Source organism: Larimichthys crocea, chromosome VIII (genome assembly GCF_000972845.2).
Source record: "Larimichthys crocea isolate SSNF chromosome VIII, L_crocea_2.0, whole genome shotgun sequence".
Lineage (NCBI taxonomy): Eukaryota > Metazoa > Chordata > Actinopteri > Sciaenidae > Larimichthys > Larimichthys crocea.
Window position 1 is genome coordinate 30,330,823 of NC_040018.1, and position 15,212 is coordinate 30,346,034.

Sequence of the window (15,212 nt, forward strand, 5' to 3'; positions counted from 1 at the left end):
GTCTCTGCGGGTTCAGATGAAACTTTACCCCTGCCGGTGCCCTCGCTCTTCTCCCCAGTCAAGTCATGCAAAAACACGAGAACACTTTAAGTCCCTGACAGCTGAAGGCAGAAGGTGTGAGAAATGTCTATGTGTGCGGAGAGACGGCGAGAAATGTGTTGAAAATAGACGACGTGAACGCTGTTGCATTTCTTTAAAAACACTCCCAACTTGTTGTCACTTCTTCTCGTGGCAAGCAGAGTTTCTGCTCAATTTGAGTCGCCTGGAGGACGTCTGTGATTCCAGCCACATGCAGTAAGAGGGTGTGGGAAGAGAGGGTTTAATTAGCAGGGTGTGTTAGCCCAGTGCGAATGCGTTGGCTCGGGGGGAAAGGTAAAAAATCTGCCAGCTCTGGTCTGCGTGATGCTAACGAGAGCTCAGCTGCCAACGCTGATACTCAAACCACGACGTCCTTTTATTCTCCTCACCGTCAGAGACTGCTGTGAGGCGAGACGAGATCAAAGTGACAAAATCTTTCTCTGTTCTGACCTCGGCGTGTCCTCCGTCTGCACCTTTTGATTTCTGCCTGACACATGTTGCTGTACTGACTGTCAAGAAGCACAAATATAAATCACAGAGCGAAGCTCCTCATCCAGGCTGCAGGCATTGCAGCAGGCACTCGACATTTGGTGAAGAAGAAACGTGTTTGCATTCATCTAAACTAAATCTGTGTGTTTATTGGTATAATGAAATGATCTTTGCAGGGTCAACGAGCCAAGCCGATGTCCAAACAAAGAGCGATTAGTACTTCCGTCTGTGGTTATCACTCCCAGCTATCGACAGATGGCGAGGAAAGCGCCGGTTCGCCGTGTTCTGGCTCTCGCACTCAGATTACAAATGCATTTCATCTCATCGCTTCCTCACCTTCCTCGTCACGAGCGAGCTAATTTTTCTGTGCCAAGTGATGTGTGCTCTGGTCTGATAAGGCCAGGAAGCGAAGAGAGGATTGGCAGCGCTGCTGTGGTTCAGCTGGGAAATAACTGGTTAAACTGACCACATCTGCACAGCGTCCACAGAGTCCTGGACCACCGTCGACTTCCTGTCCAAACACACAGAGCAGACACGTAAAAGTTTCATGGGACGCTCACGTTACAACACATTAGAGGACAGGACGTGGGACACGTGCTCACTTCTCTTTCAGGAATGTTTGCTTGGGAAAAAAAATGCAAAATGAAAACAGGTCCGCTGCAGCACGCGTGGGAAACCAGCCGGCCAGCTCAGCCTCCTCTCTTCTCTCTCGGTGGAGCGACAGAACAGCCCGGGTAAAATAGGAAACATTCCTGTTGCACCTTCACACATGCTCACGACGCTGTGCCATTAAAAGACTGCGTGTGAGCATGAAGAGGTGAGACGCTGATGATGCTCTGTGTGCGCAAACATGAGGTCCAGGGGTCGCGTTCCTGGATTTCACAGGCACGACGAGAGCCGGGAACTAACACGGTCGACACGTGAGGATGACGATGTTATGACCCAGCTCGCTTCGGGAAGAGGAAGCACCATAAAAACCAGATGTATAAATGACCTATAATAACATCATATGTAACGTATAAGGGAGGGAGGGAGGGGTGGAGTAACACTGGGTGTTGCGGCAAATGACTGCTGCTGCTTTATTGACCCGGTGGGATTTTTGCATGATGGAGAGCAGACGTGGGTATTGTTTCACACAGTCAGAACAGTTAACTCCTCACTTCGCACAAAACTGTAACAAAGAAAAGATGTTGACCCAATTTATCGCAGCGCCACAGACAGATGCTCTGCAGTGTCGCCCTCCCCACCGTGTGACGAGGGGGGGGCCAAAGAATGATAGTCATCCTCGCCATGCTGTCAGGATGCTAAAAATACTATGCAAGCCAAAGCAGTGGTACCGGGGCACCCGTTACATAAGGATTACATATGTATATATATATATATATATATCTGCTGCATGCGTGGGACTCAAACCGCCTCCATTGTCTTCAGCCTGCTCCCTCTGCCTGCCCTACATTTCAAGAATAGAAGAAATCAACAATGCCGAGTTCACGACGGAGGTGACAGGATGAGAAATGAATTTTTCGATTTCACATTTCCAACTGCGAAACAATCTCGATGCTCAGTCTGCACTGAAACTTCTACAGATTTACAAATCTAAGACTTGAATTCGGCTGAGGAGGCACTTTCAAAGCGTTAACCAGCCGTCAGTTACATATCTAGCGTGCACGGATCATCGTTGGATTCCCTCCCAGGAACCACGTCCAAAAGATGCAGAGCTGTGACTCGCCGTGCTTGACACATAAGAATAAAAATATGATTCGCAGCTTAAGTGGTCTAATCCAAATATCTTAATTTGCTGGCTGCCCTACTTCTCTCCTGGCAGACTGACCTGGAAGGGAAAAGCTTGACTTGGTCGTAAACGCCCAAAAGAGAAGTCATCACCGATTCCTTCCAGCATTCAAAAAAGAAAAAGTTGGGAGCGTTTAAGAGAGGATGTGCACAGGCTGCAAGCCTCTTTTAAAAAGGTCACTGGAGCCCTTCGCAGTGGTCCTGAGGCACTACACATAATATTTATGTGTTTCTGAATCATTTATGACGTGTGCTCATTCAGCACAAATGCTTTAAGATGCGGTTTTCCCCGAGACTTTGCAGACTATTTGTCTTTGTAAATCAGCGTTTGACTGCAGAGCACTTGAAGGTGGTTAACTTGCATTAAAGGTACTTTACGACACGACACAGCTGGATGCGCAGATTATCTGGAGCTGTCTGATACTCGGTAATCACACGGGGGTAGAGAGAAACAGCAGAGGCAGACTCGGTGGAAAAGCACCACAGGCCTAGAAACTTTAAACTCGGCCACATGAAAGGGCCCGGTGCCAGAGCCGGAGACAAAGCCTCCCAGCCCAAACTCGCTGACTTATAACCACAGCAGGAGCTCAGGGAGGAGTTCAATAAGATGTCCAGACCCAACAGACCATCAGTCGCTTCCACACGGGGGTTTTGTTTAAGCCGACGTGACGGGGCAACGATTTCCAGCTGTCTCGGGTCGGTGAAACTCACCAAAGGTGACTCTCGCTCGGGTTCTCCGACGAGTCCGGTCGCTGCTCTCGGCTGCAGCTGTATAGACATCCAGAGCAGAGACAGCCACGGCAGGGCAGACACGTGGAGGAGGTGAAGAGGAATGTGCTCGAGAACATAAACACAAGCCAGTAGGAAGCCTCACTGGCCAAGCATCTGCTTCTAGTTAACCCACAGGGGTGGGCGTTTGGCTCTCGTGCCTTTTAGCAGCATCAGGTCGTGTTAACATTCGGGAGGAAAGATGACCTCTGTGAGAAATGAGTCTGAAGTTTTTCTATTGAAAACTAATCTTTAATATTTACCTTCAACCGAGCGCTGAGATGTAGCGGAGTTTCTGCTGGTGCTGAAATCTTCTCAACTTCCAGCTCCAAAAACAAACAAAAGAACTAAAAACTCAGACACGGAGCAAGCTACATACCCACAGAGCAACGGGCAACCCGGTTCAGACTTCCCCAGCTCTGTGTATGAAAAACGTCCCCATATTTTCTCTCTGTGCTGCAGGAAATGTATCCACTGTACTAACACCTTCTTTGACAGAAAACTAGTGTAGATCGGTCTCAGACAAAGAGGACAACGTTTGGGATGTCACTTCCCCTGTGCATCGTCTGATTTATTTGTTAACTGTCTGTGAGGAGACGTTAGGTTTTGTTCTTCAAATCAAAAAGAGTTCAGCAAATACTACAAGGCGACACTTATTGAGGTGGCTCAATGTAGCAACTTGTAGCTATCCAAGGCTACGTTTACACAGAGCCGGGTATGTTGAGAAACGAATATTTCCCTCCCTCCGTTTTCCAAAAAAACATCGTGCACATAGCATCGTTTTCAAAAAAGTTTTCGTTTACATCAACCCGCATAAAAACGCCATCATGCAGCAAGTAAGCAAGCAGCAAGTCGGAGAGTACCAACAGTGATGACCGCGACATCCTGAAATTTTCACGCCACTCCTCCGGGACAACCACTTCATTTTCAAAATTATCCCACCAGACAGCAGTCCGCCCGGGTCGGACCCAAAACCGGCGACGTTGGCGGTGACGGCGACTGGGTCTGAATAGGTGGGAGAAGTGGCAAAATTGCTGACCTCCGAGCCCTCATTCGTCTCTGGTCATCGACATGATACATCAGCTGTGTATGCAAATACAAACACATGAAAAGTTTGTTTGCACCAGAAGAAATGCGACTGCTACTCTGAACTCTGAGTTTTTAGAAAGATTCGTTTTCAGAGGCGAATTCACCGTTTGCGTGTAAAAGATACAAACGAAGGGAAATGTCTCCGTTTTTTTAAATACCCGTGTACGTGTAAACAGGGCCTAAGTAGGCTGTTTATACTCTGCTCTTGACTACAACACTGCAGGTAACCACGTTCTTGGTATCACCGTCAATTTGATTATACGACTGTCATTAAACGTGCACTTTAATTGCACTTAATGGTGTGTGTGTGTGTATCCAGGAGACAGTATTTATAGGAGCTAGTTAGGACGCATTAACCTTTGCTAAGAGACGTCGTGTTTTTAATTAAGTATGTGTCTATTTGTCAGTTTTCATGGTCTGAAACAAATAACCCCCCCGAGGACTAATGAAGTCTGACCTCACAACCATCCATCATTCAGACACCGTTTAACAACAACAAGGTAACAATAAACATGGTGATCACCCCATCTGAGCCAATCACAGACCTCCACCTGATGTCTACAAACCTCGGGCCAGTCAGTGTCATAAAGGAAGATGAACTGTTGGGTGTATGATGGGGTGTAATTCTCGAGTCTTGGCAACAGATGGATGGATACATGGACAAGGGATGGACGAAGGATCCAGAGACACAGATGAGTTAGATGGTACTTTGGTGGTTGGTGTATTTGGAGTTGTTAGACTTCGGTTGTACCAAATAATTGGACTCCAGAATTATCATGTACGCATACGGCGTCTATTCTTTGTACTGTCAGTGATCACATCCATGGGTTCACCAAGTTTACGACAGCTACAGAATCTTTGTACCATTAAACCAAAGAGTCTGGGGCACCTGGACTTGTTTGTAGATCCGTGAAGACAACCTGCTGCAGAGACTTACAGTGACCAGTTTACATGCAACTCACTTCATCAGCTTGTTTAGTTCAAATACATTTAGCTGCGAGATGAAGGTTTCACTTCATAATTTAAAGATAATTCTAATAATCAACATGTCAGTGTGTGTGGCAGCTATACAACGTTAAGAAAACGCCTCTGGGGAAACATTAAATTTGATTTTTCTCTCATCACTTCCACTCCACGGGCTCACAGAAGACAGAGGACGCCTCCTGAATAACCGAGGAGATCGGGACTTTCCGCCTGTGATTAAAACACACAAGCGCCCCGAAGTGTCTCAACAACAAAACACACTTTCAAACAAGGTTAGAGCACGAGACGACGCGCCGCTCCGTTCAGTGGAAAGAGCAGGAAAGGTTCGGCTGCACTTATTTCTGCCTCTGCCTCGACTTAAATCTTCAAAGTTAAGTACATGTCAAAGCAGGAGGAAGATCCTCGGAGGTTTTTATTCAGGAACACTCACTTCTCGCCTTTATACCAACAATGTGACTAATGGAACAGATCATAATGCCATTAGCTACGTGGAGAGGAGGATCAGTGTGTAGAAAATGGAAATAACAATGTCAGGGTTAGCAATTTATGCCCTGCTGGGACCAAACTACACCAAACATGAATATGCTAAACAGTCCTGCGAGGGGCTTGCAAAATTTTATCCAAGGTCTCGACCTGATTTCCAAGTTTAAAACGATCTCTCTCTTTCTCTCTGTGTGAGACTGTGACGTGTTCGTTATGGATAATTAAGCAGCAGCCACGACGTATGGTGATGCAGCAGCAGCAGCGACAGGCTTCACCCGTCAGCAGCCGATCCCATCACTCTCGGATTACATCGAGAAAAGCGTGTTTCTGTCCGACTCGTGAACGAATAAGCTTCGTCTTCCTGCGAACGTATCAATCAGTACGACTTAGGGATGCATGTCGATACGACAGTCGGACCAATAATGGAGTTTTAAGGCTGGTACTGACGTCGACGTTTGAGTTAACAGAATATCAGCTGATACACGTGTTTGTTTTACATAAATACATCATGTAAACACTGTTTTCTAAAGACGTCTGACAATGATGTGACTGTACTAAATGGAGCGTTCTGCTGCGGCTGCACGGTTTCTAAACGGCTTCAAATGTGTTTTCGTGTTTCCTTTTAATAGAATAATTGGTGCATTTTATGAGAGGCGGCGGGAAACGAGGGAGAAAAAGATGCAACAGTGGCCTCTGGCTGGACTCCAACACTGATGCCAACACACCTGCAACAAGCTAATGACAACTAGGGTTGCAAAAAAAATCACCTAATGAAATCACATAAACCTCCTACTTCAACTATATTTATGATGACCGACCACTTACCCTTCCCTTTATAGCTACATGCTGCAGATTAAGACATATAAACTCATCAGTTAGTTTTATCATCCTCTCGGACAGTTTGTCACTGTCCTTCTGCCAGGTTATGCCTAGTCAGGCACGGGATTGGTTGAAGATGCATCTCCCTTTACTGAAAACTCTCTCTGTCTCTCCATCTGTAAACACACATGTCTCATTAATGCATGTCACTGACTAAACTTCTTCCCTGAAGTTTCTGTCTCTGTCCAGCAGGTTCTCGTGGATCGTGGCTGCTGCTGTGATCCTGCATGACGTCCACTACATATATTACTACTGTCATTGTTGTTGCCACATCTCCATCACAGTTTATAGTTAGTTTATGATTTGCTGCTGCTGAGCATCTGTGTCTCTCTGTCTCTATCACAGGTTCCACTGCTACTGTAATCATTTTATCATTCATTGTAATTGTACAATATGTTTGTGTTGATTTCGTCTGTCCATCCTGGGAGAGGGATCCCTCCTCTGTGGCTCTTCCTGAGGTTTCTTCCACCTTTTTTCCCTGTTAAAGGTTTTTGTGGGCAAGTTTTTCCTCACTCGAACCGAGGGTCTAAGGACAGAGGGTGTCACTCCCTGTACAGATTGTAAAGCCCTCAGAGGAAAATGTGCTTTGTAACTAACACTAGACAATAAATGGCATGCAACCACTTCAGCGAGGTGAAGTTGAAGATCCCGCTCCTCTCAATCTGATTTCAGTTTCAACAGATGCCTGATTATCAGACGGTGCTATCTGTCGAGCCTCGTACAGATTCTGCTAACAACGACCTTTAAATGCATTTCAAGGTCAGGCTTCATTTTACACATGAAGGTAAATACTGAGATGGCTTCAGCCTCATAACTAGAGGTTATCACGGTGGCTGTATACAGTATTAGCACAGGGAGTCGTGTAGGAATTAATACCACGTCTCCAGGAAACCTGATCGCACTGACCTGCCTGCACTCCCAGCCTGATCTTTTAATTCCCTCGCTGGCAGCAGAGCTGCCGTTTGGCCTTGGTGTCAGACAGCGTCACTTCTACTAGCATTAGTGTTTGTTTTCATTTTGCAGCTTGGTGACGTGGTACGTCTCTCCTGATAAGAAAGGGAAGACAGTGGGAGGAATCATCTTTTACCCTTGTGAACCCAGCGGACCACACAGCAGCAGCAGCAGCAGACTAATGTGAGGATCTGACAATTACAGCCTTCACTGGCGGAGCCTCGACTGTGGCACGTCTGCATCCAACAAAGTTTCAGTTAAATCTATTGAAGAGAAAGTTTCCTCGCAGTGGAACAGAGCAGAAAATCAGACTTAAATGTAATTTAGCCTTGAAATAATGAGTGTATACTCCATTGCACATGAAGTCCTATCCATTACTCAAAGCCTGATTCACATTATTATTCACCTTATTCACACGTAACTGCCTGGCATTGTAGCGCCATTAGTCAACTAGTTGATTAAATGTTGCCTTCCTTTGCCGTTTTACAACATAGACTGTATAAAACATGGACATAGTATCCGTGACGTCACCCACAGGTTTCTGAAGTCCACACTAAACCAAAAAATGGACAAAGACGTGGAGCGGAGTCGAGCTGAATGAAGCCAGACTGCTCAAAAACAGAAACCCACCTGCAGAGATGTATAGTAACGAAGTGAACTACTTAAGTACTGTACTTAAGTACTAAAATGCCGTATCTGTACTTTTTTGGAGTATTATTTTTTTCCCCAACTTCCACTTTTACTGCACTACCATATTTTTGATGAATTTAATACTTTTTACCGATACATTTTTCATGTGCTGAGTCGTTACTCGTTACTATTGTAGCGTCCAGCCGGACACTGATGATGACGAGGCGTATTTTAACAAACTGCATTTATTGCTGACGGTTTGGTTACAGGACTCGGTGACTGTCGGCCGGAACCACGCCAAAACACAACAAACAACAACAACAACAACAACAACAACAGAACAGTCCCGGTCTCACATCAACCTCGTGGCGCCGTACGTCATACACCTGCTCACCCAGGTGCGCCCTCTCACCTGCTGCCCCGCCCCCTCGCTCTTGCATCATTCAGAGTCACGACCATGGGAAATCACAGAACTCTACCATGAACATTGTAAAACTGTAACATTAGAAGTTGTGCCTTAATAAATATTTGAAATAATATAAAACAACAGTACTTGTACTTGTACTTCCTCACTTGAGTAGCGATTTTTTACATACTTCTACTTGCAATACTTAAGTACAAAACATTTTGAATACTTTAGTACTTTTACTTAAGTATGGTGTTTAAAGAACACTTCAACTTCTACTCAAGTCAGTTTTTTGATATAGCACTTGTACTTCTACTCCACTCCTTTACTCCAGTACTTTATACATCTCTGCCCACCTGTCAATCAAAGCGTCCACGCTCTTAATCCTGCATAACTTTAGACTAAAGTTAGACTCACTTCTGGAGCCAGCCTCAGGTGGACGTTAGAGGAACTGCTTCCACAACCGCTGCATCTTTGTACAGCTGGAAACACTCATACCTCGCACTAATACCCCGGTCGGAACATTTGTTTTGGGATTCAACCAGCTGATTTCACTGATTCACTACCTCACACAACAAATTAAATTGAGATGACATCCTGAGAAAGAGTAACGGTACGGTGGAACTGGAGTTGAAAAGGAAACACCCAGTTTGGTAAGTTACGATGACATTAAGCAGTTTGAACATAGCGTCATCGTCGCTGATGTCATGTCAACTACATTTTACTGTCCATCCAACCAGCCATGGAAACAAAATAATACAATAAAAACTCTAAAGCAGATATTCCAGTGTCAGACACATGTAACAGGATATACCGTTCAGTCTTCGGTGATGCCCAGGGTTCTTGTTGTTGCCTGTTTGTTTGAAAATCACCCCTCCAGGCTCCCAAAGCCCCAATTCAGCTTTTTCTAATTCAATATTGGCAATGATCTGTTTGTTTTTTTTTCTGCAAATTGCTTCACAAATGTCTCAAAGTCACACGCTTGACTTCGCTTTCTGCCAGTTTCAGTGCTCAGAGCTTTCTCCTGAATGTGAAACTCAAGTGCCGCTGGAGCTCTGCTTCCCAATCTAGCCCTCCAGTCTGAGCGCCTGTGCCGCTCTCAAAGGGGTCAATCAATTCGTAAAACTACTCTGACTGAACCAAACTTCGTTTACTCCGTTCACACACTGCTACAGAACTTCCCAAACAACTCCACCGAGTTATGAATCTCGCTTTGGATGAGGTGATCGGCGCCCAAGCGCCAGATGCCACCCACCAACTGAGGACACATCCTGCCTCTCTCCACGCAGACAAAACTCTGAGCTTACAGCTAATTAGTGTTTGTGGATGGTGTTCCCCATGGGAACATGTAATCCTGCTCTCAGTCCTGTTCTGCATGGAGATCTATAGCAACTCTTCCTTTCTGGTCTTAGTAGTTTTTATTATTAGTATTAGTTCTGCTTCCAACAAGTCTCGTTACTAAAGTATTAGGTCTACGACATAATCGGAGGTGACGGAGGAGCGGGTACACTCTGCAGGCTGCCTGTACACCAGTCAGTGTTCAGTTTGTTTGGCTCATTTTGTTGATATAAAAATGAGTGTTTAAACTCAAAGTACGCAAAGTAGAAATTGTATTATTTTGCTTTAAAATGTATTCAGAGATGATAAATAAATAGAATAATACCCAGATCTGCCTTAAAGGCTTTTAAAATAATTTGTCTTCTGATCCAAATATCGAACACCTCAGTATAAATGTTTCTACACGAACAAGCTTTAATATCAATTCATCATCCTTATACAACAAATATACGACCTGAAGTTGCAGATCTGGGCAGATTTTGTTGTGTATTGGTCACATATCTCCAGCAGCTTCTTCTAATGTTTCAGTTTGAATGACTTCAGCGTGGTTCATGTACACACCTCCTGTCAAGCTTCATTACATCTCTGCTAATATTGTTTAAAAAATGTTTAAATGGTACTTTCTGGAAGGACGTTAGTTTAATACCAAACTCAGCGTGCTTGGAATAAATCTGACATGAGAACATCAAAACAGATTAAAGGTCTGGACTTCAGACCAGGAGGGCTACTGTGCAGTTACTGCAGTGGTCTGAGCAGTCATCATTAAGGATGTAAATGAAGGCTTTAAAACAAACATACAATACTGCTTAAAGGTTTGGGGTCACCTTTTATATTCATGTTTTTCTTCTCTCCTTCAACAAATGATGTTTTAACAGAGACATAAACTGTAGAATTCAAACACCAGATGTCTCATTCACATTTGAAATAGTTTTATCCCTAAAAGAGGAAGAACGAAATGATTAAAAAGTCTTTTTAGTCGACGTCCCCGCAGTGTTACCTGACAGGGAAGAGTACTGTTGTGACCTTTATGTCTCCAAAATAATCTTTGATTTTGACTGTTATCGAAGCACGACGGTGACATTTGGCTGTAAATATTTGAGTCAGACTGAACAGGTTTATTGTGTTCAGCTGATATCCAACAGTTTTAAATGAACTTCCTCTTTAAATCTGCACAGTTTCATGCTGAGCTTCTGATTTCCTCCACCGATGACAGACGATCTCTTCTGTTCTTATTGAACTGTTGCTCAGAGGTTCTCTGTCTCTTTCTATCAAAACAACATCTACCCGTAAAGAGAAAACACAGCGTTTGAGTCTTATGCACACTGATTTTTCTTGCACCGGTCTGAGACAGAAAGAGTCGTTTTAACACTTCCAGGAGCAGGAAATAGAGCAGAGAGCAGAGCGGCGTGACTATCATTTATTGTCAGCAGTTACATCTCTTGCTCTGTTGCTCTTCTGTGCAGTCACAGTCTCTATTAACTGTAAACAAGCCACAGCTCAATGCAAGAGGCTGACACTGAGACAAAAGTAAAGCTTTGGTGTAAAACTCTGTGTCTGTGAAGCAAAGTGGATTCAGCGAGGTGATAACATTCATCAGCTCGTCTATAGCGTGTCCTAATCATTATGACGGCTATAACAGGCTGGAGGCTGCTGCAGAAACCTGTGTGCATCCCTGCCGGAGGAGGTTAGGACTAAAGAAAGGCTTCTCATCTCTGCTTCCTTTACAGTCTGTGAACACCAGACCTAGATTCACTGTGAGAGTTCTCCTGGTGAAGCTCTCCAGGGACATCCATAGTGTAGTGGCTGTTTCACTTAGTCTGCACGGTGTCTTAAGTTCTGACACGATCCGATCCTCCTGCGGAAACTTAATGTACTTCACTGAATGAAGACACCGCAGGCGATTCTTATCCGCGGCTGCTTCTCAGTCCAGACCGTAAACAGCTTCATGTCCTACTTACGTGACACTAACTACACGTTGTTACACGTTCTCACAGGGTCAGAAGCTTTTTTTCAGTCCAAGGTTTGCAGACTTCTCTGCATCGGACATCGTACTACTACACTTCTTCACCCGTAACTGCCTCACCGCACTGTCACTGTCATAAATAACAACAATATATGTGTTGCCAGTATGTTCCCATAAGGAGAAACATTGGAGGTCACCGCTGGAAGTGATGAGGCTGGCTCCAGAAGTGAGTCAGTCTCCATAAGTCCCCATGTTTCACAGCAGAAATAAACATGTTTACAGCCTGGTACAAAAAACAGTTTTGGTCTCTGTAGCTAATTTCCCCGTTCATGACAACTGTACTGAGGGTGAATTTATATACAACTCACCTGTTCACATTATATTAAGGCTTAAAGTTATGCAGGATTAAGAGCATGCATGCTTTGATTGACAGGTGGGTGTTGCTACAGGCGGCTCGTTTGAGCAGCCAGGCGTCACTCAGCTCGACTACGCTCCACAACTTTGTTCATTCAGAGGTGGAAGAGATGCGGCTTCAAAACGTCACTTTAGGAACCTGTGGGTGACATCACACGTACACCGTCCGTTCCATATACTGTCAGTGGAAACAACAAATACAAATATGTCTTTTAAGTAGCTCTTACACAGTCTCTGCAGGAATAGTGTGTTAAAGGAAATATGCTGATGGACTGGGCATGTTTTGTTGTGTGTATTGTCCGAAGGTACACACTGTTACGCCACTTTGAAATGAAACAATCAAACCCTCGACATCAGACTACAACACTCTCACTTCCAAAGAGACTCGATACAATCTCCTCTTCAGGTATTTACAGTGAAACACATGAACGCTGCTGAAGCCGGAGCCACATTCTGCAGCTGACAGCCACGCGGCGATGCCTCGGTATTAAAACCACACCACTGCCACGGGGACGGGATATCTGGTGTCAATTAGAGGTGGACAGCAGGCATTAACCTTGAGGCTGGTGTCAGGGTGAGAGGGCACCTCCCGTCTTCAATCAGAGGAGCAGACGCCGTCGAGCTGTCTGTGCTTTGATGTTTAACTCGCTGCTGTAAATCTCTTCCTCTCAGAGCAGACGGTGGTCCACGCCGTTTGGCTTCGTCTCTGCCAGCATTCCAACAGAGCGACTCTCTCTGCCCTCTGAACGTGAACAGACACGGCAGTAAGACAGAAGAGAAAAACATCCCGTCCATCACGTGCACCACAAACACAATAGGGACCACGAGAAAGTCCATCGCATGTGAAGAGAGGAGGAGGATTTATGGGATCACAGTGGAGGTTACCTTTCTGGTATGCAGAGCTGAGGTTTGCAAATCACAGGCTTTCAGGAGTATTTCTGTCACATGCATGATTTGACCGGTCCTGTGCGACGCCGCTGAGAGACGCAGACGGGGGAAGCAAAGAGTCAGACTGTCAAACTGCTCCTGAATATAACAGAACAAAATCCAGCTGGACTCCTGGTGTGTTTCTCCACCCGCAGCTCCGTCTCCTCACCTTTAACCTATTTGCCAACCCAATGACAGCCTCACGGCCTGGCCTTTAAATGCTCCACCTTTTACACCACTGTCCAACAGCAAGGTGAAAGTCAGGGATACCAGGGGACATTTGAAATAATGCACCACAATATCTTCAAACTTACACATATTAATCTTTGCATTACACCACCAGGTGACAGCCTCACAGTCTGGACTTTAAATGCTCCACATGCACCTATAACCAAAGTAAATAGCAAGATGAAGAGCCAACATAATCCAGCTGGACTCTTGGATGTATGTTTCTCCATCTGCACCTCTGTTCTTCATGCACCATGCACCAAAATATCAGCTTTAAAAACCCTCACAGTCTGGATTTGAAATGCTCCACATGCACCTATAACCAAAGCTGAATAACAAGGTAAAGAGAGAGATGCAGAGGTTTACAGCTCCTGTTTGTTTCCTATAATCTAATACAACATAATCCAGCTGGACTCTCGGTGTGTTTCTCCACCTGCAGCTCCGTCTCCTCACCTTTAACATATTTGCAGTAACGCACAAACACAAACCCGATGACAGCCTCACGGTGTGGCCTTTAAATGCTCCACCTTTATAACAGCAAGGTGAGAGTGAGAGATACCACTGAGGATGCAGAGGGGGGAAACTTAACAATAATGCACCACGATATCTTCAAACTTACACATATTCAACTCTCTCTCTCCACCTTTATTACACCACCAAGTGACAGCTTTAAAAACCCAAAGACAGCCTCACAGTCTGGACTTTAAATGCTCCACATGCACCTATAACCAAAGCTGAATAACAAGGTGAAAGAGAGAGATGCAGAGGGAAATCAAACAGTCAGATTGCTCCTGTTTGATTTCTATAATTTAATACAACATAATCCAGCTGGTTCTTGGTGTGTTTCTCCATCTGCCACCACAAGTGACAGCCTCACAGTCTGGACTTTGAATGCTCCACATGCACCTATAACAGCAAGGTGAAGAGCCAACATAATCCAGCTGGACTCTTGGATGTTTCTCCATCTGCAACTCTGTTTCTTAATGCACCAAGTGACAGCTTTAAAAACCCAAAGACAGCCTCACAGTCTGGACTTTAAACGCCCCACATGCACCTATAACCAAAGCTGAATAACAAGGTGAAAGAGAGAGACACCACTGAGGATGCAGAGAATCAAACAGTCAGATCGCTCCTGTTTGATTCCTATAATCTAATACGACATAATCCAGCTGGTTCTTGTTTCTCCATCCGCTGGATTATTTCCAGAGTTACACCCAGGGTTCCCACACCTTTTTCATGAACAAATTCAAGCACTTTTCAAGCACCTTCAAGCACCAGTTTTTCCATTTTTCCAGCACCTTTAAATAGGTAGCCTACTAGTTGTGTTTGCCATGATGGTCATGGGAAGCGCAGCGGTGCCACTGTATGGCATAATAATATGGGTCTAATTAGCATTATTTCATATGGTGGTAGATTGACTGTTTGGATTTTTAACTAATTGTGAATTGGCTTGTATTCTCAGCTTGTGACCGGTGTATTGTGTAACTACCATAGCGCAATAACAGTGACAAACGCCTGAAGGGGGCTAAAGTATGTCTATCAGCAGACAAGTAATTTCTTTTCAGTGTGTGGAAACCTTTCACAGCGAGGACCATCACACAGACCCAATCCCTGTCCATTAACGAGATACATGCGAGCGCTGCTTGATGATCAACCAGTATCAACTCATGATTCACTGGACTGTAATGTATCAGGTGTCGATAGTAGTCTACTGTTATTTCTCGAGTATGATAACTGAGTTCTGCATGTAAAGGCATCGGATCAAGCGCGTAGGAAACATTTTTGTTTTCTCTT

At 44.8% G+C, this 15,212-nt stretch overlaps 1 protein-coding gene across 9 annotated transcripts in view; it reads right to left on the bottom strand.

The window, feature by feature from the left end:
- LOC104929622 (C-myc promoter-binding protein) overlaps positions 1–15,212 on the bottom strand; it is a 68,133-nt gene that overhangs the window by 51,470 nt on the left and 1,451 nt on the right. For 7 of the 9 annotated variants that reach the window (XM_027281338.1, XM_027281337.1, XM_027281336.1 and 4 more), the window contains exon 2: positions 904–1,078. The exons of 1 other annotated variant lie outside the window; for it this stretch is intronic. The gene's annotated coding sequence lies outside the window, so the exon portion shown is untranslated. Of the gene's footprint in view, positions 1–903; positions 1,079–15,212 lie in introns of those variants that run through there. One more of the 9 variants, XM_027281332.1, reaches the window with a different exon arrangement.